Here is a 22,838-nt window from a genome sequence, read left to right as displayed (position 1 = left end):
GAGTAGCGGACCAGCTGGCAAATGAAGGGGTGCTCTCCAAGAATGAATACAGTTTTTACAAATGGGAAATGATGCCTGCAGGGAATTTGAGAGAAGAATGCTACAGTCTGGCTCGTGCTCACAATGAGATTTTTCTCAAGTCGGGCAGGGAAGAGGATGGCGGACCAGGGTTCATCTAGCCTCTACTCCCGATCGCGATGTTTTGAAGGCTCTCTTTTGGATGGCAGGTGGTGAAGTACAAGTGGTTTTCATTCACAAAGGAATTAGAGGCAAAGCGGTTTTGTGGTTTATCGCGTGCATCCGAGCCCTAAAGTGGTTTTACAAGGTTTTCCTCTGATGCCATTCATCAATCAACACGTGGCAGTGGGCGGAGAGAGAATACCGCCCATATCATGTGAGTTATCCTTATGCTTCTTCTCTGTGTGATATTCTCCTCAGCCGTCGAATTAGGGGAGGGAAGATCAACGGCTCTAGTATGTCGAGCTAGTTTGAGGAGTTATCCTTCGTGCTTTTCGAGTTCTATGTGTTGGCTCCTGAATGGCGGATCTCTTAGTTGCACGGGTTTTAACCCCCAGGGCAAACCCGATTTATTCTGTGCTTTGAGTCTATTCTCCTTTTGTGTACGAGAGTTTGTTTTTTAGTGGGTTGTTTGTCTTAAGAATCACAGCCCATTGTTTAGGGTTTGGCGGTCCTCGGTTGTGCTCGTTCACCATGTCCGGGACTTGTAACATAGTTGTGTAAATTTATTTTAAAACTTTGAATGAGAAATGGAAAACACTCTTGCTTTAGCCAAAAAAAGAGATTCACGGGTCAACAAGTGCATTCGATCCACATGCGGCAGTTATTTTTTATTAAAATTCGTCAAAGAAAAGTATTATTCTCCCATTTGAAAAGGTGGTTTTTAATAAAAAGGATTATTCCTATGACCTTATGGTCATTTGCCAACGAAATTTTTTCTACCACTTTCGGGTGGCCCTGTATGGCCACGTAATAAACTGCTTGCAGTTCAAGGAATCTGTCATCTTCACTAGTCTTATCTCCATCAACTCGAGGATCGACATAGATATATGCACCAATTTTTATAGAAGGATCCTCGTCCCAGAAATCATACTTGATACTCAGATGTAATTTCAAAACTATCCTCAATTAAATAAAAAATTTCAATCATTGAAATTGAACGATTGTCAACAGCAGCATATGGCTGCATCTCTCTGGTGTCGCAGTTACCCACAATGTCGGAAGCTAAGAGTTCCCCCTTATTAGTCCCTGCCTGGGACTAATAGCGATCGATCGATCGTTGACCAGCGATTAATTAGCTTTGACCAAGTAAAATTTCCCGTACATGTCAGGTTTAAGCCAATGTTTGAAATAAAATTTTCTGCTCAATAGATTTTTATCCAAAGTTTGTGTTTCGACCTCTTATTGCCGGCTGCACGGTATACTTTTCTGAAAACTTAGGCTAAAGAGTTTGGAGTGGCCTGTATACTTTTTTGAAAACTTAGGCTAAAGAGTTTCTGTGTACTTTTCTTAAAAGTTAGTTTGTCCTAAGTTTTCGCTGCCTGTTCTCCGTGTCATGCATGCAGTGTCCTGCATCCTGCAAGTGCCAGCTGTTTGCATATGCAGAGGCGTCCACGGTGGTCTACAAATGCCTTTTCTGCAGCTAATTCTCCGGATTAAGTTCAGAGCAGAGAGTGTGGAGCATCTAGTTTGAGAAGCAGAGAACGTCAATCTAATGTAATATTCACCATTAAAAAATGTTGAATTTCTACAAACGTTTAACATGGTTATTTGATGTGGAGCTGAACTGGCCAGCCAGTAACACTTGCAGCCAGACGCTCCATTGAATCTTTCCCCCCTCGAGCACGAGCTATTGCGGTATCTTCTCATCATTTTTTCGTTGAATTTATACCTTTTTCCATTAAAAATAAAATTCGTTTGGTCAGAGGACCTGGAATACCAAAGGCATTGCACATTCCCTGAAATCTTTTTATTTAATCGATACAAAAGATGATTCCCAGAGCATCTTACATCTATCTGTTCACGATCCTTTTTTTGGGTTGAAAATTTGCAGTTTTTAGCTTATTTTGGAATTTCAGAAAGCATTTATTTCGGTTTCTCAGATATGTTATTGGGAGTTCTTCTGGCTCATCTGGGTTTTTCAATCGTCTTCTTCGATACTGTTTTATATTTTGAAGTATTCTTTAAGATATATAATATGTGTTTTTGGGGAACAATTAATTCGTGTCTTTATCTCTGCATTGTGCTGATGGATGACTAAAAATGGAAGATCTATCGGAGAGATGGGCAAGGGACCTGGATTGTTTTCCAACATCGGGAAGAAGGCCAGAGGTAAGCAGCGATCGTATTTATGTGTTAATTTTTCAATGACATTAAAAGAAATCCTTTATCCTTTAGCCCTATTTCTTTTATTTCGCTGTCTCTATGATGTTTTAATAAATATGTGCCGAATAAGACAACCAGTCCATCCCTCCTTCACTTGCAAAGGAACGTCTATCAATTCAACTCTCCCATGCTTTTATATATTTAAAGACAAATTACTTTTAACTTTAAGAATCTAATAGCTACCCATTTCGAAGGGCAGAAGATCTCTTGCTACAAATTGCCACTTGTTGTCCTAGTTCTAACATATTATTAAATGAATTGATGGTGTTCCAAAGAAATCATCCTCCTGTCTCACATTTAGATCGTTTCACTCGTATATAAGTGGTTTCATTCTTAGTTGAGTCTGTTGAGTCAAACTCTCCTTGGCCTTGTTGACGAGCCTAGTTAACTAAGTCTTAAGTTTCCGCTCACCAGCAAACTCGTCAGCTGCAAGGCAGATTTGTCAGTACTTGCCAGTCAGATCCTTACTGGCGAGTAACTTGCGGGTAATTCGCTGCTGAGCTAATTACCAGAACAGTTAGGAATTAGGTTGGACACCTAATTTTCATTAGAGGTAACTGTAGGGTGAAATCTGTAGCACAATTATTATAAGCAGTTTATAGATTTGGCCTTGAATTATGTTTTAGAATATTATTGTGGCATCGGTTTTAAATAGTCTGTTATCTCTGACCGGTCATGAAGGTAACTTTTGTGATTTTCAACAGAAGATATGATTAACAACAAGATATACAACAAGATACTATGGATTTGGGGGTTCATAGAGAACATTCTGGTCTGTTTGTTTATCAGCACGAACTCTTACAGACATGAACACTGAATAATCCATTTCAGAAATATTCATTTGTTAATATGCAACAAAAGTGCTGAGAATATACACAGGTGAATCAGATTTCTGTTTATATCCATAGATCGGACACCAGTAATGTGCCCTTCATTAGGAGTATTGTATTTGACAATTGGGAGATATGTCATGACATGAATTTCAAGTATTTCATTAAGGCTAATCTTGTCTTACTCTGACAAACACTTGGACTCACTAGTTTCCGCACAATATCCCTGTACCTAGAAAAACATAATTGGAATACTTTTGAGAAGTGATTTTAGCATGATTGTCACTACTGTTGGAAAGTTTGCAGAAAACTTTGATCTTCAGTCTCGGGTATTATGCAAATTGTGTGCTGAGTTTGGAGATATTTTCCCATTACAGCAAGAGTGCTATGTTGAGAGAGCCTTTCTACAGGATTTGCAATATCTCTGTACCCAAAAAAAACCATACTTGGAATACTTTTGAGACGTGGTTTTAGCGTGATTGTCACTACTGTTGGAAAGTTTGCAGGAAACCTTGATCTCCAGTCTGGGGTACTACGCAAATTGTCTGCTGAGTTTGGGGATATTTTCGTATTACAGCAAGAGTCTTATGTTGAGAGAGCCTTTCGAGAGGATTTGCCTTTTGAATCTCCAGATGTAGAGTCAGGGTCTGTAAGGCAGCAGCACACATGCTTGCATCAGAAATCTTGTTGCTATCAATAAGAAGTGGCTGTAACATTCCCAAATCTTCAGTGATCAAATGGAAAAGACACTTGGAGCTGCTGCTGGGATCGAAATAAACCTGATCTGTGCTTATTGAGGTGTTGGGCACATGATTTTGTTTGCCATTTGTTCAGGCGCAATGAGGAAAGTACCTTTAGCATGAACAAATGGGTATGACATCAAATGTTTGAAGTCTTTATAAGATCAAATTCATCCTATGCATGAATGTTATGTAATCCTGTGCTCAGGATACATCATAGCACAAGAAAATCTGGGATTTGTGTTTGCTGATCTAAATCTGGAGATTTTGAGTAGCAAGTATTGATCTGGGACCAAATTTCCTTCAAAGAAAACGAAGTACATGGAGCAGAATAGGGGCCGATGGACATGCCCTTCTATCTCCAATTCTGAAACTCACCCAGTGCTCTCGGTGTAAAATTGTTCTTCACATGCGGAGACTCATTATCTAATTGCAACCCAACTGTTTCACAAATCAGATTGAAAATAGGTTAGTTAAAAATTTAAGCTTCTTCCTGGACATTATGGAATCCTTGATTTGGATTCCTCTTGTATGTTCATTCTCAAGGTCAAACTCATGTGCTTATTCGCTCATTTCTCTGACTACTTCCTAAGAATTGAAACAACCGAAGAACTCATGTCCTTATCCCCCCATATATCTTATTGACCATTATTGTTATGTTCCAAGAATCGCAACACCCGGCAAGGAATTTTAGAGTGGAGATTTTTTAATCTCATAATAATGATAAATATAATGATACTAGAATCTTTAATTTACCATTAAGAAAAGAATTCGCCATCATATGCCAAAGATAAACCGTGTAGGAGAACATTGTCTTCTGCGTGATTATTGGTTTGAAAGACTAAAGGCCATGCATAACATAATTCTAATGTTCCTCTTCAATCTAAAGCGAAAGACGAGTATAAAATGGTTTTAATGTTTTTGGCTCATGCCATCTTTTAAAATATTATATTCATCAAATGAAATTCCAAATCGAAACCTTTTAAAATGTATATTGGAATGAGATGAATCAATTGTGGGTTAGTATTATCCGAATTTCTATATGCCAAACCTTTTTAAATGCAGGTTGGATTTATATATCATAATTTGAGGGAAATTTTAAAAGGCTTAGTCTAAAGAGAGGTAGAGAAGTATGGATTTTTGTAAATCTAAGTTATAGTTGTTAAATTTCAAAATTTTAGGTGTCTTAAACATTTTTGATGGCGCTGAATCCATTTCTACCATCAAAAGACACGATACAAACTGCCTTTACAAAAAAATTTGAAATTTTTTTACCCAGATTAAAGCCACTTTTAACCATCCAAAAAATTCTTGAGTCTCTTTAGAGGACTCCATTTTAAAATGGGTCTTCAATTTATAATTTGACATTACAAACAATGTTGTTTGTGATCACCGTGACCTCATAGTGTTTTACACGACAAAGAGTATAGCTTCTGAAACTTTTTCCAGAATGGTAATTTTTTTGTTGGTTAAAGATTGCAGAAAGCATATTGAACCTTATAAATTTGGATACAACTCTGGAATGGAAACCAGATAAACAGGATGATAACAATCTATTTTCACCACTCACCAACCAAAAGGTGACTGATGATTAATACCAACACTTCTATTCGTCGTGTGGTGATACTAACATAAGTGGAAATCAAATTTTACACAGTTTAAAATTATTTGAATTATAAAAAATAAATTATCGATAATTAAAATTTTAAATAAATAAATATAAAATATTTATTTTAAATTAAACAAGGAAAAAAGAAATATAGTAAATATTAATTATTTTTTATTTTTTATCATAATAATAAAATAGAGTAAATATTAATTAATTCTTATCCTTTACCATAATATTGTCATTATTTTATTTTTTAAATATGTATATTTTAAATTGTTATTTTTCATTATTAAAATGATGAAAATAATTTAATTAAGTTTTAGAAGTTTCAAAAAGACATGACATTTTTATTTGTACCACATTACTATTAGAGATGGACAACAGTAAAGATACTTATTAGAGAAATATTTTAGATTTCCGAAAGAAAGAATATGGTGCTACTATAATTGGCTGATATTAATTGATTATATCAAACATATCTTCAGTGTCATGTGGAGCACGATAGCACACAATGGCTAGAGTGGCATACTTTTTCACTAATTATCAAAATTTCTTCCATTATTGTAGTGTTGAATTCTTTCTATCCTACTCTAGACTAGTTATGTATTTTCTTCAATTTTATTTCTTCGTACGAATAGGGTTTACATGTAGTGAAACCCTAACACTAAATTAATGTTGGTTTCCATTTTAACCTTTATAAATTAGGATCATTCAATTTTTATGTTTTTCTTATGTAGAGAGAGGGATCTTAAGTTATAATTTAGTTTACTAATCTTATTTTGTTTAGTTTACTAATCTTATTTTGTTTATGCGTACGAATGGGCCAATTTACCTGGAGATATGGTTGTCTTCAACATGTATCTAAACAATTTTATTTCTCAATATTTCCACATATTTCGCTTCCATGGTTTTACATTCAAATATTACTCTTCTTATTTTGTATTACTAATGTTTTTATCTTGATATCCCCAGGTTGAGGAGGAAGGAAATTTATGTGCTCTTTATTAGATATTATTCTCTGTTGCAAGTCTCTTTTTTTTTTTGGTTTCCATAAATAGCCTCTTCTGACTCTTTACCTGGTACCTAAACATACTAATCCCCTATATTATTTTCAATCGTTACAGGTATGACTGAGGAAATAAAAGAATTTTGCTTCCGTTGTACCAAAGACATTCAACTTAATTCCTAAATTGACTTTCTTTTCCTTAGTTTATTGTAACGTGAAGATAAAAGTGATTTGTTCATGATATCCTGAAATAGAGTTTTTGCTAGACTTCTAACTCTCCCATGGATACCATGTGTGTAAAACGGTTATGAGCCTTAACAAATAGCATATTATATAGTTAGGCAGGGACTACCGGCTGCATGCAACAATGGTTGTGAATGCCCCATTTCCTTAGCGGAGGAAACCTGTGAGTGTCATAATCCTATTGAGTGCTCACAACTGATACGTATCGGATGTCTTATGTGTTTGTTACAATGACCGCCGGAGGACCAAATTCATGGAGAAAACTCCCCAAATCAACTCAAAATTTAAAACCAAAATCACCAAGCGCATAGACATTGGCTCTTTAATGCGGGTTGTACCACATTTTCTTTATTTAGGTTGATATTATACTTAAATGACGAAATTATTGAATCCATTCCATTTACACATGTGACTTCGCAAACTTGAAGATAATTGTGAGAACTTAACCTTTGACATTGATATAAACACTTCGATTCCATCCTCAATGGAATTCGTCACAACAACGATGATCGAAATGACTGAAACGTCTACAAAATTTGTTGGTGACAGAGATAATTAGCCTCTCATAGATCTAAACAACACTTATTCTAAACTTTCAGCCGATTCAAAACCCATAGAGGTGGAGGGGTAAAAGGTGGCGGTTAGTTAAGGCAGTTATTGATTGAAGGCATTACCTCAGAAAGAAAGAAGAGGAAGTCAAGAGACGTATTAGACATGGACTTCCAGATTGGTTTTATGCCCAGATCCATGGAGAAGAATGTGAAATTTTCTTGCATTTTGATCCTGCTCGCCTTGTCTGAATCTATTATCCTGCTCACTCTCTCCGGGCTCGTTTATGTGCAAAAATGGGAAAATCTACTGTGACAGAGAATCTAAGGAAGTTGAGTATCGAAGATGGGATCGTGGATCTGCGCATGATTAAATCTAAGTATCAATAGATGTGTATCAATAATCAGATCACTACAGCCATTAGAAGAGGCAACATATCTCTCTAATCTTTGATAAAAAAAATGACAAAGAGTAACCAAAATTTCGACAAGAGTTTCTGAATATGCAGAGATCAATTTTCTTTTTGTTAATCAAATCGCTAAACTATTACATAGCACCTCCTTGCTTTTCGATGATCTTTTCATCATTAGATGGGCCACTCTTGCAATTCTCGAAGGTTATATTTATAACAATAACCATAGTGACGATATGATCTTTGAAAAAATCTAATCTAATTCTTCTCGTCATGGGTAGAATCAGGGAAAAATAATTGCATTCTAAGAAACTTCGACAAGATGCTTAAAAAGAGATTGTGATTAGAAAAATCAATGGCTTCGAGGAAATTTATCTTCATCGACAAAATTGTTGCATTCAGAGAAGCTTCGATAGGATCCTTAAAAAGATCTTGTGATTAGAACAATCAGTGCCTTCGAGGAGCTTTATCTTCATTGGAAAAATCATTGCATTCGAAGACACTTCGATAGGATCCTTAAAAAGATCTTGTGGTTAGGAAACTCAATGCCTTTGAGGAAACTTTATCTTCATTAGCACCTATGACGTGACAATTTTTTTCTTTTTTTTTCTTTTTTTTCCCTTTTTTTCCTGCTCTACGATTAAGTAAATTTCGGTTAACAGAAATATTATTACAATTTTCTTTCCTTCCGACCTCAACTTACGAACCATCATTTTTCATGAACTACAAGGCGACCACGTATTAATTCTCAATTTGCTACTACATTTCCCTTCACAACAGCACTTTACATGCCCTCCTTAACTACTTTTGCGAGGATTTCCCAACGGTACTCCCCTTCCGACAACATGACCTAATCGTAATTCTAAGGAACAAACTAATATATCTTCACATATTGCATGGGGCCTTTGATCAGTATTCTTCACCCTGATTTGGCAATGTTTTTTTCTTACGACAGTGGGCTAGTTAGTTGTAACACGACGAGATTCCTAAAAACACGACAAGCACACTCTCAGGCCTCACACATACCAGATGAAGATAAATCCGATATTGAATTGCAGCGATTTGGACAGTGGTGATGATTCGAAAAAAGTCGCTTGTCCTTTCGCCAATTGTTATACATATACCTGTAATTTATATTGATTTCTATATGTTTATAATTGTATTTATTTTAACTAAAATATTGTTCACCTTCTATATACCGCCATGTCGGATTTCAATTTCCTCGCATGGAGTGTTGTCTACCCATTATTCATGTGTTTATGTGAGCGATTAATGAGTCACCATCCCAATGACCCTTTTCGGACACATGATAAATATGAGCACAATTTTGTATTGATTAATGGTGCAATTAATGTATCATTAATCAAGTTTACACCACACCACTTACATTACAACTCTAGTACATACAATGGTGCGTACATATTAAACTACTCTACGCATAGGTGATATTTAGTTTCCCTTAAATCTGGTAATTAGAATGAGAAATATACACATGGCTTGGATATTGACTATGTGGATCTTAATTCTATTGGTTTTAGCATTTCCATCATCTGTGATATAGCTCAAACCAAAGAATGTTGTGGGCCTAATGGAAAATGCAGATAGGTCAGCCATGTTGAAATTATAATACAAATACATCTAATGGATTAAATCATTAAGTGTTTGGTACTCTTAGGCATGTTGCTTCTACATCCAAGCATTTAAATGGTATACACGATGAATCCTCTCTTCTTCTTTTTTCCTTAAGTTATCAACGCATTGCCAATGACTGCACAAGACAGGGTTGTTATAAGGTCATAGTTTCCAAGGTATGAAATGTTTATAATGACTTGTATGCCTCACATCGTGATCAATATTTGAGTTAACATAATATAGGAATTATTTGTGACCATCACTGGTACTCTCCTTGGAGTTCTAACCAGCCAATCAATTATCGTCGCATACATCACCTTCACATGCAGGCCATGTGATGGCCATCTCTGTGATTTGATGCTTATGAGGCAACATCTAGGTGGTAGAAAAGAAAGTATAGCCCACCGAATGGTTGAACTCTACTCTTGAACATCTTATTGTATTTCATTGAACCCTATCTATGTTGGCATTGAGCCTTTTCCCTATATATTTTTTTTCCTGCCACATGGTATGGGAGTAATTGCACTACTAAATTAGGATTGATAGCTTAGTTTCGCGGGCATTTCATGGCCTATGGTAAGTTTTAGATTGTTCTGGTAACCATTGGTTCTTGAGAGACAGAACCAACGTACACTTAATTCTTATATACTCATAAAAATCAGCCACAAAGCGCAGTATGGCTAGTTTTTTTTTTTTTTTTTAATTTACATGTACAATTAGGCACTTGATCTTTGAGGTTGGGTGTCGTAATGCACCACCCAATCTGTCAAATCACTAAATTATTTTCTATTTTGAATAAAATAAGGAAGGGAAATTATTGTTTGGATTACCCCAAAACATTCTCGAGTGTCTAGCTGAGTCGCCAAACATTCTCCTCCTTTCATTCTTCATCTCTGATAGCCTTCACTATTCCTTTCCGTCAAAGTGAAATATGATTTTGTTTACATCTATAGATAGTGATGAACCTACAAAGCTGAATTTCCTTTCATGATAGAGCCCTTTAGGTCCCAATGTTGCACCTAGGAGCTCTGATACCACTTGTCACATATCTCCATGATATAGTACTAACAACCACATACTATGCCCTAACTTCTAATATTATTTCACTAAATTTATGTTTAGCAGTTGTGATAAACAAGGATATCACATGCAATTATATCCATATGCTAAAATAATAAAAAACATAAAGAGTAAGGAGCCAAAACATACAAAAAATCTTATGCAATTGAATCAAGCCAGATTAGCTTAAAGAGTGTCACTTGGAAAATTGAGCACCACCACCCAACCTAGAACTGACTTGCTCTAGTTCACCCCCGAGCCGAGAGTTCTTTCCCCCTGATGAACAACCTCTCGTTGATCTCTTCAATGGGTATTTAATTGCCTCTTTCATGATATGCTTTCCTTTAGCGATGTCCCGCTTTTGTGGATCTTTTTATCCAATTTCCTAGGCTTTTCCCATAAAATCTTGCCTTCTTATCCCACGAGGATTTTATGTTTTTCCTAAAATTTTCATCTTTCTCCAGCTAAGAAACTTAATGGATACTTAGCTTCCAATGGAGGGCCTCTTTCATTAAAAATGCTCAAAATTTTGTTTACATGCTTTAAACTACTCAAATATAAAAAATGATGTGAAAAATGGATGATGCACTATAAAAAAAAAACCCCATTTTGGTTCCTTCAGCCCCTCATTTGGCCAAAAACTGAGAAATTTATGCTTGTTTCTTCATTTTCCCAAATTTTGCAGCCAACCATCCTACAATTTAGCCTCAAGCTCGCTCGAGTGCCCCAAACAAGGAATTGGAGCACTAAACCTGGCACAATTCCCCCTTGGCGGGCGGATTTGTAGGACCGTTAGGTGGAAAAGCCACTAGTCCTGAAAATCCTGGTCATGTGGTGCCATGTGACCGCATAGGGAGACGAAATTTGGGAGCTCTCTATAGCCCCTACTTCTTTGTATGCCCCCTAGTTCTATGGTGTATGTGATGACCATGGACTAGCTCCTCCAAACTGCACGTTATTAGTTTTATGGGCACTCATATGACCTGGGTCTGGCTGCCTTCATTTTTCCGCTCAGACTTCTTTGGTGCTCGATCCTCATTATATGAGGCTCCGTAGGGATTGGGGCGGGCCCCTTGTGGTTGGACCCCAATCCCTTTCTGCACTTCCGGTTCATGGTGGGAATATGACTGTAGCAAAGGCCATGTGGGTTGGATGTGGGCCTCCAAAAAAAAATTGGTTTCCATGATGAGGCCACGTAGCAACCACTAGTTGGCCCATGTGGCACTCTCTCATTGGGCCACCACAACAAAACCATAAATGAAAGAAATTTCATCATTCGAAAACCAATCATGTTGTGCTAGGTTTCAGCCATTCATTGGTCAATGAAGTACCAATCAAGATACCAAGTCACGGCCTAGTCAGCGTACAGACTGCTGACTAGGTGTAGGTGATTTTTTTTTTTTTTAGGTTTTTTCTGAAATCGATCAGAACACGTTTCTAGGAGCATATGATATTAGATTTGAGTGAAATAAGTTGTGTTGGATTCATATTGCCGAGATCTATTTAGTTGTATAGGTTTTGAGCTCTATCTCACACTTTAAATTTCGAGCATTATTTTGATCAACCACATCACTCCTCCCCATTGGAAGATTTTGGACCTCTAAAATCTCTTTATAAATGAACAAATATATGAGGGTACAACTCCCTCACTGTTCCAGTCTTAATCGACTGAACTTTGCTTGAATTTGACATTTTGAGCTTTTGATGAAAATACATAATTTTCTCTCATTTTGGAGTCCTTGTCTTGCTGTTATACATTCTTTACACTACTCAAATAGCATAATTTATTTCTCTAATGGATCCAGCGCTGTCAAAAACCATTATTTTAGTTGTTTTTGCACCTCATTTGGTGAAAAAATTGAGGAATTTATGCTTGTTTCTTCATTTTCCAAAATTCTACAGCTAACCATCCTATAATTCAGCCTCAACTTGGCTCAAGTGCCCCAAATGCGGAACCGACAGACTAAAACTGGCACAAGTCCCACTCAGCAGTTGAAGTTGTAGGATCGTTAAGGGCACAAGCCCCAAGTCATGAAAAGCCTCGTCACGTGGTGCCATGCGATCACATAGGGAGCCGAAAGTTTGGGGCTCTATCAAGCCCTTGTCTTCATGCGCACCCCCTGGTTATATGGTGTCTATGCTGCCATGGGTTGGCCCCTCCAAACTGCACGTTGTTGTTTTTCTGGGTGGTCATATGACCTAGGGTTGGCCCCATCCATTTTTACACTCAAACTCCTTTTGCACTTGGTCCTAGTTATATGAGGCCCCATAGGGCTTTGGGTTGGCCCTCGATCCATTTCTGTGCTTTCAGTTCATGGTGGTTATATCACTGTAACAAAGGTTGTGCGAGCGGGTTGTGGGCCTCAAAACAAATTTTTGCCACCATGAAGAGGCAGCATGGCAACCATTAGTTGGTGCACATGGCAGTCCCTCATTATGCCACCACAACAAAACCATGAACCAATGAAATTTCACCATGCCACAACCAATTATGTTGCACCAAGTGTCAACCATTCATTGGATGATGGAGGACTAGTGAACATGCCAAGTCATAGCCCAGTCAGTCTACGCACTACTCACTCATTGTACCTACAATTTTTTTTTCCAAAATTTTTAGTTGCTTCCCAAATCGATTAGAACACGTTTCTAGGAGCATCCAATATCATATTCGAGTGAAATGAGTTGCGTTGGATTCAAATCATCGATATCTATCTAGGCGTATGGGTTTTGAGCTCTATCACACACTTTCAATTTTGAGCATTATTTTGATCCACTAGATCATTCTTTTATATTCATATTTTTGACTACTCAAAATATAAACTTATAGATAGTAGGGGTATAGATTTTCCTTGTTGGTCTTCTTATTTCCTTACTAGTTTTCAAAGTTGTTAGAACTCTTTCTTGGTTTATTTTAACTAATTTGAGCTTCATTGAAAATTTGGTCCTAAAATAAAACACGTTGATCTTCAATTTCTTGTGCTTTTATTCGACTGTTCCCATAAATATTGATCGTATTATTTTTGAACTTCATATGCATACCCATGAAATATTGCATGTCTACCAATAAAAACTTTATAAGTGATGAGATTATACATTTTGTAAGCTATATGGTCATTACCATAACTAATGAAAACACATTTGATCAAATTTGCCTTTCATTTGGAATGTGAGAAAAGGATTTAGTCCAAAAAATTAACGGTTGTCTTATAGTGGTTCGTAAAGAGTTTTTAGGCTTTGACAATTTTTTTGGACTTTTATTTTTAAGATAGAAATTAATACTCATTGCTTCACCCCAAAATACCATTAGAAATATTCTTACCTATAATGATATTTGAGTATATTCAACTAGGGTTTTATTTTTCCTCTTAACCACACCATTGAGCTAATGAGTATGTGAAATTATGCATTGTTTTTAATCATATTGTCCTTGTAGTGTATGATGAAATTCGCTAATATATATTTTCTTACCTGAGCTCACCTACAGACCATGCCTTCAAATATTCAAACACACCATTTTTCTTTATTTTGAAATAAATCCATATAAATAGTGGTTTATCATGATTGAAAGATAAAATAAAATATAAATCCCCCTAAATGAGTTGATTTATATTGGTCTAATATTTTCCTTTTATATCTTCTTATAGAAAAATGCGTTGCTATGTTATTTTCCTAGGGTACGACAATTACATTTGATATATTTTTTTTTTAAATAAAAGGACCTCCAAAAAAGTAATAAAGATATTTAAAATTTAGATAATCATATCTTAATTGTTCATATTCATGGTTAATAATACTTGTTAATAAAAACAATAATATTCATATCAAAATAAACCAAAAACAAAACAAAAACAAATTTATTTTTTTATTTATCATTAAAATGCATATATTTATTTATCATTAAAATGCATATATTTATTTATCATTAAAATGCATATACCTTTTATAACTAACATAATTACATTGGAAAATCTGCATTTTTTATCTCCTTTATAAAATTACTAAATAAAAAAATATTTATTAACTAAAAAAGTGAATAAAGCTATTTATAAGGTTGTCATATGAAAAATGACTAAGAAACTAATTTTCTATCATGTAGATTTTAAGAACTTCGACAAGGAACAAAGGAGGGACTTACTTGTCTGTCCTCCGAATTTAAAGGATGAGAAAATAATAATAGCACAGCATTGATTCGAACACTATAATCCACATACTTGTTGGAATGGTTAACTTTTTATTTATAAATGTAAAAACAATGCGAAAACAATTAACTTATATTAGAGTTAAAATTATTTTTAGTTCGCACTATAGTTAACAAATTCGTCATAATCCAACCAAAAAAAACGAAAATTCGTGGATTCCGTATTATTCGTCCAAATTCGTTTCTTAGGTTTAAATGATAGAGGTTGCATAGTTTACCCGACGGACCATCGTTCATTCAATAACAACAATCAGCAGCACTAGTATGGCGTAAAGAACATTAAAAAGCATAGTGAAATGGGAAATTTACAAGTTTAAACATCACTTTGAAATGGGATAGTTTAAAAATCATAGTTGAATAGGAAGGTTTAAAAATCAGAGTGAAATGGGAAAGTTTACCAATTTATCACCTAAGAGCCAAGAAAACTGGTAAAGAAAGAATCTTTACATTGTCAAGAATTTTTGAGGTAATTTTAAAAGGGTGATTAATTTTTTAGGTTATCATATATTTTTTAAATGTGTTTGTATTTATTATTATTAACATTTTACATAAATAAGTGTTTAAATTAGGAAAGTGTTTAAATAAAGAAAGTATTTTAAATGTAAGTTTTGAAAGATATAGAAGTTTTGAGGTGGTTTGTGATTTTCAATTCAAAATAAATTCAGAAAATAATAATTAAAAAATATAATAAATTCAAAAAATAATAAGTAAAAAATATTATTTTTATAAAGATGAAAAATATTATTTTTATAAAGATGAAAAGATTAAAATGTATATTGTTTATTTTTTTTGAATTAAATTTTTTTTATTAAAACTTTTAATATATGGTATGGAATTCGAAGGGAAACTTGGTAACTATAGTTTGCACAATCTCCTCAACTTAAATTCAACTTAACTCGAGAAAGAGATCGATCGGTCAATTGGGCTAAATGCGTGATGTAAATAGGTTTCAAAGACATCTATTTCTTTTCCACTTTTATGGTTGCTCATTAAACCTCAGATTGATTCATTTTAAGGTTGTTCATGGTTGCCCCGTTACCTCCAAAATTACAAAATATGAAACTACTAAGACATGGGCCATGAGGCTACTAAGTATTATCGGAGACCTGTGACATATTGTAATCATTAAACCCCATCTCTTCTGTGCTCTATTGTATTCTTGGAGACCTTTGCCATATTGTAATCCTTAAATCCCATCTCTTTTGTGCTATGTTGTATTATTGGAGACCCGTGCCATATTGTAATCAATAGACCCCATCTCTTCTAACAACTCCTGGAGACCTGTGCCATATTTTATTCTTGGTCAATAATTAAGTGAAAAATTTGGGGACCCATGCTATATTGTATTCTTGGTCAGTCAATAAAACCCATCTGTTCTAACAACTCAAGGAGACCCGTGCTATATTGTATTGTTGGTGAATCACTAAGAGAGAATTCAAATACTCCGTCAATCCTGATAGTCAGTCATACACAGAAAGCTAAAGGTTTTCAGACCGGATAATCTAGAATCTAGATAAGAATTTCGTGGGAACATCTACAACAATACACCAATATATCAATAACAATACACGTCCAGGAACATCTACAACAATACACGGTGAGGTAGTTGCGAAGTAATGTCCTAAACGGGGGCGTGACCAGGAGCGATTAGCGCGCCTTCTTAGACATCACACTCAAATTAATTTCCCACACCGTCCAACCAGGGGGGTCAACCTTCATAAGAATTTCGTGCGGTATACACTACGCTAAGACCAAGTTTTGGCTGGCTAGCCCCGCCTATATATATAGAGTCATGTGGTATACAACATGAAATAAGCTCAACTGCAATTCCTTCGTTGTATTACGCTGGTTTGTAGTTGTGATTAATTACTTGCTGTTGGCCGTTGCAATGGGTGCAAGAACATTAGCAGTTTCGATTTACGTTACAGCAATACTAGCGTTAATATTTAACGTTTATCTTCAAGGTAAGGTTACAGTAATTGCTCGACTGCATTGCATTGTATTTTATGTACGTAAATGAGTTAAGATATGATAATGAAATATAGGTTTTCTTTGGTAAGTGCAGGAGCTACGGGTGCGACGTTTGTGATCCAGAACCACTGTTCATACACGGTATGGGCCGCAGGTATTCCTGTAGGTGGCGGTCAAGCCCTGGGGCAGGGTCAATCATGGAGTGTTGACGTGCCCGCAGGAACAAGTGCAGGCAGATTTTGGGGACGGACGGGATGCTCTTTCGATGCCTCTGGTAAAGGAAGCTGCCGCACTGGTGACTGCGGCGGCGTGCTCAGCTGTACACTCTCGGGACAGTCTCCCACAACGCTGGTTGAATATACTCTGAATGGGGGGCAACAATCAAGATTTCTATGACATCTCTGTTATTGACGGTTTCAATGTCCCTCTCTCCCTAACTCCCTCCGACAGTAGCTGCTATGCACCCACTTGCAAAATGGACCAGTGCCCAGATGCCTACCTATATCCCAGTGATAACACTAAAACCCACGCTTGCGCTTCTGGTGCTAATTACAACATTATATTCTGCCCTTGATGAGAAGCTTATCCTACTGAATTCTCTGGTCTTTACATAAAATCCATCGCTAGTAAACCGAATAATTCTACGTACTACCATATCTATAATATAATAAGAGTATTACAATCATGTCGATTGTAGTTTCATATTATAATAAGAATACCATTGCGTGCATGGTTGCAAGAAGGTCTATCCTGTAAAAAGCCAAAGGCGTTTTACTTCTATTTGTAAATGAGTAATGTTATTTTGGATATCTGAAGGGGTATATGCGTCAGTTTGGATCTCTTTACGTGATCTTAAATGATGTAATAAATAATTATACATGATTTTATAAATGTTAAAGTAGGAAAATGATTATATAGATCAGAAGTTCTTTATTCATAATTAATTTTATTTTGTATTTTAAATTATTATGTGATATATTTTCTGACCCATAATAATAATTGAATTGAGATTTAATTGATATAATTATATTTTTTATTAATATCCTGTTATATTTTTCAAATTATTATTATTATTTTTCCAAATCTTTTGTATCAATTCATTTTTTATTTTTTTATTATTTTTATATTTAATTTAAAATACTAATAATTTGTTGTAAATTTGATTTTCAATTAATTATCATTAACATATTAATTTTATTACAAATGTTTTTATAATTTTATTAGTTAACAAAAAATATTTTTCATTTTTATTATACCCTATTATATTTATAATGATAATCCCATTACGTTCTCACATAAATTTGAAAAGGTAAAAACAAAATAACACAACTCAATATAATAAATTATACTTATAAATTTGACAAAGTAAGAAAAAAATAGCACAATTTAATACAATATATTATATTCATACTCCAATTTCTTTGCATTGAAAAAAGAAACGGTTCGAAACCTTTTTCTCTATTAATTACGCCGTAAGGCGTTCTCTCTGAGAGAGACATCCCTAAAATGTGACGTGTGCGATCGTGAGCCATTGATTTTGTGTGTTAGATGATTGGAGTGTTTTCTGCCGTTAGTTTAATCTATTTTATTTATAAAAAAAATGATATTTTCCCATGGTAATGGGCCATGAAAAGCCAGGCCTGGCCTGCTGGCAATTAGACTCTTCTGCTGCCTTCGCATAGACTGCCTGCTGGCAAAGAGACTCTGCGATAAGACTCTTTTGCTGCCTTCGCATAGAGTGCCACTTCAGCATTAGTATTACGTGGTTTAAACGTCGTCACCACCATCAACTTGTAAAAACCGAAGGGGCACTGAACATGCCACTGTGCCAACAAAAGGTTAAACACAGGCAGGTACAGAGTTTTCCGTCTGTTACAAGAAGGGCGAGGAATGAAGGCTTGGTCAGGTAAGGCGGCTAAGTTAGTAAGGAAGTCGCGATTATAGGGAAGTTTGTGGTCCCCACTCGTAGAAATTGCAGGTCCAGCTGGATGCAAGCATTGTGGAACTCAAGCTGCTACAACGAGCACTGGTATCTTGTCTCCTTGGCGTTATAAATCTAACTCAGTTCCCATCCCCACTTACTCTCATTTGCGTGCGACTGTGGAGTGCTTTGCGTCTTATTTTTTTTGTCGGTTGTGGAGTCATGGCGTTGGCCGTTTCTTCATCATGTGCCCCTGAGTGGATATGCATTTTGGCTCTGGTTTTGCTATTCTGGCAATGTGCGGGTGATCATGACAGACTCACGGAAGCAGAAGCCGACAGAGTTGTCAATCTTCCCAGTCAGCCACCGGTCGATTTCGCTCATTATTCGGGATATGTCAATCTAAATAAAGAGAGCGGCAAGGCTCTGTTTTACTAGTTCTTTGAAGCTGCTGAAAATGCATCACGGAAACCTCTTGTTCTCTGGTTAAATGGAGGTACCTTACCTTATTGTTTCCTAACCTTGCCTTACCTGCTTCCACTCCATACCTTTTCATTGTGGTATGTGTGAATCCACAACTTCATAGCATAGCAATGAAGTAAACTAGGGTAACGGCCAGATGAGTAACTGACATATCTGCAATGCGTAAATTCAGGACCAGGTTGCTCATCCGTCGGCTACGGAGCGGCTTTGGAATTAGGGCCGTTTCTGGTGGAGAAGAACGCACCACACCTTCGCTTAAACAAATTTTCTTGGAATAAAGGTTATTCACCCTTTTCTTTCTACATTTGCTTTTATGGAACACTTTGGACTGAGACCTGGATGTACAGTGATAGTTATTTTCATTTTTATCGGTGTATTTCTCTGCTCCGTTTCCCGCTTGCACTTACTCATCATGGACTAGAAATACAAATTTAATGATGTTCCAGACTTTCACATCTCTACCACTTGCCACCATCTGAATGAGTGTGTTATGTTTATTGCAAAATTTTAACTGTTAGTATTTTCGCTTTAAAGCCAGAGCCTCTGGTCTTTATTTTATGATCTTTTTTACTGTATTTTAGTGGCAAATATTTTATTCTTGGAGGCACCTGTTGGAGTTGGCTTCTCTTACACAAATAGATCCTTGGATTTGAATGAACTAGGTGACAAAATTACAGGTGTAGTACTATTCACAGTCTGATTTTCTTTCTCTGTGGCTTTGCGTTATGTTAATACTTAAACCCTTATGCCTAGAGAGGAAAAGTAATGAATAAAACGCTATTCCGCTTGAATTTGCAGCTGAGGATTCGTACACTTTCCTGTTAAATTGGTTGAAAAGGTTTCCACAGTACAAATCTCGTGAGTTTTACATGGCTAGAGAAAGCTATGCAGGTAATGGACTAAGCATTAGGATCCAGGGTTGCTCTTGAAGTTCATCTTATTCATAGGTGCGTCACAGGTTTTACATATTTAACTTAATCATCACAGGGAGAGGTTCAAGCCTCAAGGCACATCGATAAGCTCATTTTTGTCTGATTGTCAACTAAATTTTAAAATGAATTAGAGTTAAGACTATGAAAGCTACACTTTCGGTTGATCTTCTAAAGAATGCAAGATGAGGACGGATTCTGAATAATGAAACTTGAAGTTCCGATTGTGTGTCTCAGGACATTATGTGCCACAGCTTTCAGAGGTGATATTCGATCGCAACAACCGTTCAACCAAGGATAATGTCATTAATCTCAAAGGCTTCATGGTAATGACCTTAACTTTTACCCTGCACGTTCCATTCATAAACAAGAATCTTTGCACATTTCTTACCTGATATAAACTTACATTCCTTGAAAGAGTAATCCACGTTTTACTGTTCTTAATCCAGACTCTTTAATTGATTTGTTTGTTGAAACTTCCCTTTGGATCAATTCTTTGTGTTATTTCCCTATTGAAGGTGGGAAATGCAGTGATGGATGATGATCATGATCTGAATGGTATGATAGATTATGCATGGAGCCACGCAGTTATTTCAGACGAAGATTATCACAGTTTCAAGGACTCCTGCGATTCCAAGTCGAATAACGAGTCATCACCCCTGTGTGATAGTGCCATCAGAAACTTTATTCAAATGTACGCGGATATCGACATTTACAGTTTGTACACGCCCGTTTGTGTGCACCGGCTCGATAAAACTACATCACGCCTTGCGGCATCCGCCAAATCCCTGTCAAAACATGTATTTAACACTACTTACTCCCTTCCGTATAAGTATCTAGTTCTTTCTTGTCCATGGTTATTTTCTCATTGTAAGGTCCGTTCTCTTAAACGTGTAGGACCTGTGGCATAAATTACCTTCTGGTTATGATCCTTGCGTGGAAGATTATGCAGAAGCATATTTCAACAGAGCTGATGTGCAGAAAGCACTACATGCAAACAAGACCAAAATTTCTTATCCCTGGACTCTGTGCAGGTACGGGCAGAATTGTACAATTCTCGCTCGTTCTAGGGATCTCTTGTTTTTATGGCTTTCTTACCTTATTAATGGAAATGTCTTTTCTTTATACAGCGAAGTGATCTCCTGGAACGATTCTCCCACCACCGTTCTACCCATTTTCAGAAATCTCATCAAGGGCGGTTTAAGAATATGGGTATACAGGTACGGAAGTTTGTCCTTGGAGCTTTCTGAAAATGCAACAGTTGAATTGACTCAAGGGAGAGAAATTTTTTAGTTAAATACTCTGGATTCCATCCAGCTGTTTGAATATTTTGCCCTTCGAAATCCTACAGGGCGATCCGTTTACATATTGGATATAAAATAGAATGGATTGCCGTGATCTTTGTAATGCAAATCTCTCAAGGCACCCAGAGCTATATTTTCTATTTCATATTTAAAACTAATTCTCTGAAATCACAAAACCTGTATATATTTCACATCTTACCTTACTAATTGAGTACTTTTTTATCTGTAGCTGCTCATGGTTTGAATAGTAGAGCATGGGATGCCTGCCATCTTCTTTATCTCGTTCTCTACTTTGTTATTATGCATAGAGGCTGTAAATCTTCTCCTGGTCCTAAGTCTTCCTATTTTGATTAAGTAATCAAATTGAATTTAAACTGACTTTTTATCTGTCTTCTATGGGAGATATTTTCTTCCTATTTTCTCTTCTAAATGATGCAAACTTAACCGACATTTTATTAGTCTTCTATGAGATTTTCTACTGCAGATGATGATAACGCTGTCCAGTATATATGATGCTTAATCTTGCATTCATAAAATTTTCAAATATTGCATTCATAAAATTTGGAAAGAAATATTGCTAATCTAAGATCTCAAACGTTGTTGTTCGACTTCAGTGAACACAGTCTATAATTCCAATTGAATACCGTTTTATTTTTTGTAGTGGTGACACCGACGGTCGAGTTCCTGTAACTTCAACACGGTATAGCTTAAATGCCCTTGAGCTTAAGATAAAAGAAGAATGGAGTGCTTGGTACAACAGCCAGCAGGTAGATACGGTACTCTACCCTTCTGCCTAACCCTAGTTTAATTTTCAATTTCAGTAATGGTTTCTTAAATAGCCCTTTCCAAATTAATATGGTTGTCCGGTTGTTGTTCGCATATTAATTTAATTTCCCATTTGAATAATGATTTCTTAAATAGCCCTTTCCAAATCAATATGGTTGCCCGGTTGTTGTTCGCATGGATTCATTCATTTATCTTCACCTTTAACTCCATAGTTTTTTCCATCAATAAACAAAGGTCTCTAAACAGGTTCAATGCATATTTATGGCTGGTTGCATTCCATTTCAACAGTTTTCGGCATCACTTCCTCAAATAAAAACTCAAATTCATCGACCCTTGCTTCCAAAGAAGCCCGCAAAAGCCTATTCACGTTTCAATATTCTTCTACACACTATGCTTACGACGTTTCCTTTGCAACACTAGATGCAAATGCTAGTTTAATTTGAAATCAAAATAATATATAATCATATTCATAATGATAACAATATTATTTGTTGGCATTATGATTCAGGTGTTGTCCTTGATGGAAACCCATTCAGGTGGTAGATGATGATCAACTCTCTATTTTTAAGAAGGACGCAGGAAATCTGTTCAGCAAGTGCGTCCCCGCAGGTATACCATGCAGAACCCGCGTCCAGGGACGCAGGCCAGCCGTTCAGGAGGTGCGTCCAACCAGTGCACACATTTCAAGGCAGAGAAAAGCACGTGGGGGTTTCTTGTGTGGTATCTAGCTGACGGTTTTGTGTTTCTATGGTGTTGGCTTGTG

General features: G+C 36.1%; 1 long non-coding RNA gene and 2 pseudogenes across 2 annotated transcripts; all 3 read left to right on the top strand.

Moving 5' to 3' along the window:
• Positions 1 to 1,793: 1,793 nt before the first annotated feature.
• On the top strand, positions 1,794 to 2,341 carry LOC149204251 (uncharacterized). Its single transcript, XR_016251757.1, has 2 exons — positions 1,794 to 1,875; positions 2,288 to 2,341. It is a non-coding gene; the product is annotated as an uncharacterized LOC149204251 (long non-coding RNA).
• A 14,228-nt stretch (positions 2,342 to 16,569) lies between these two features.
• On the top strand, positions 16,570 to 17,226 carry LOC149204250 (thaumatin-like protein; annotated as a pseudogene).
• Positions 17,227 to 18,788: 1,562 nt separating this feature from the next.
• On the top strand, positions 18,789 to 22,086 carry LOC149204249 (serine carboxypeptidase-like 35; annotated as a pseudogene). The gene is made up of 9 exons (XR_016253012.1): positions 18,789 to 19,069; positions 19,229 to 19,336; positions 19,638 to 19,733; positions 19,855 to 19,947; positions 20,223 to 20,311; positions 20,504 to 20,785; positions 20,883 to 21,019; positions 21,116 to 21,205; positions 21,951 to 22,086. The product of XR_016253012.1 is annotated as a serine carboxypeptidase-like 35 (transcript).
• Positions 22,087 to 22,838: the final 752 nt, after the last annotated feature.

The sequence above is a fragment of the Pinus tabuliformis genome, chromosome 1_2 (assembly GCF_031772625.1).
Source record: "Pinus tabuliformis cultivar Carrire ecotype Pingquan chromosome 1_2, CPIR1, whole genome shotgun sequence".
Classification (NCBI taxonomy): domain Eukaryota; kingdom Viridiplantae; phylum Streptophyta; class Pinopsida; order Pinales; family Pinaceae; genus Pinus; species Pinus tabuliformis.
Note: the sequence above shows the minus strand (reverse complement) of the source record. Positions and strands in the feature narration are given on the sequence as shown.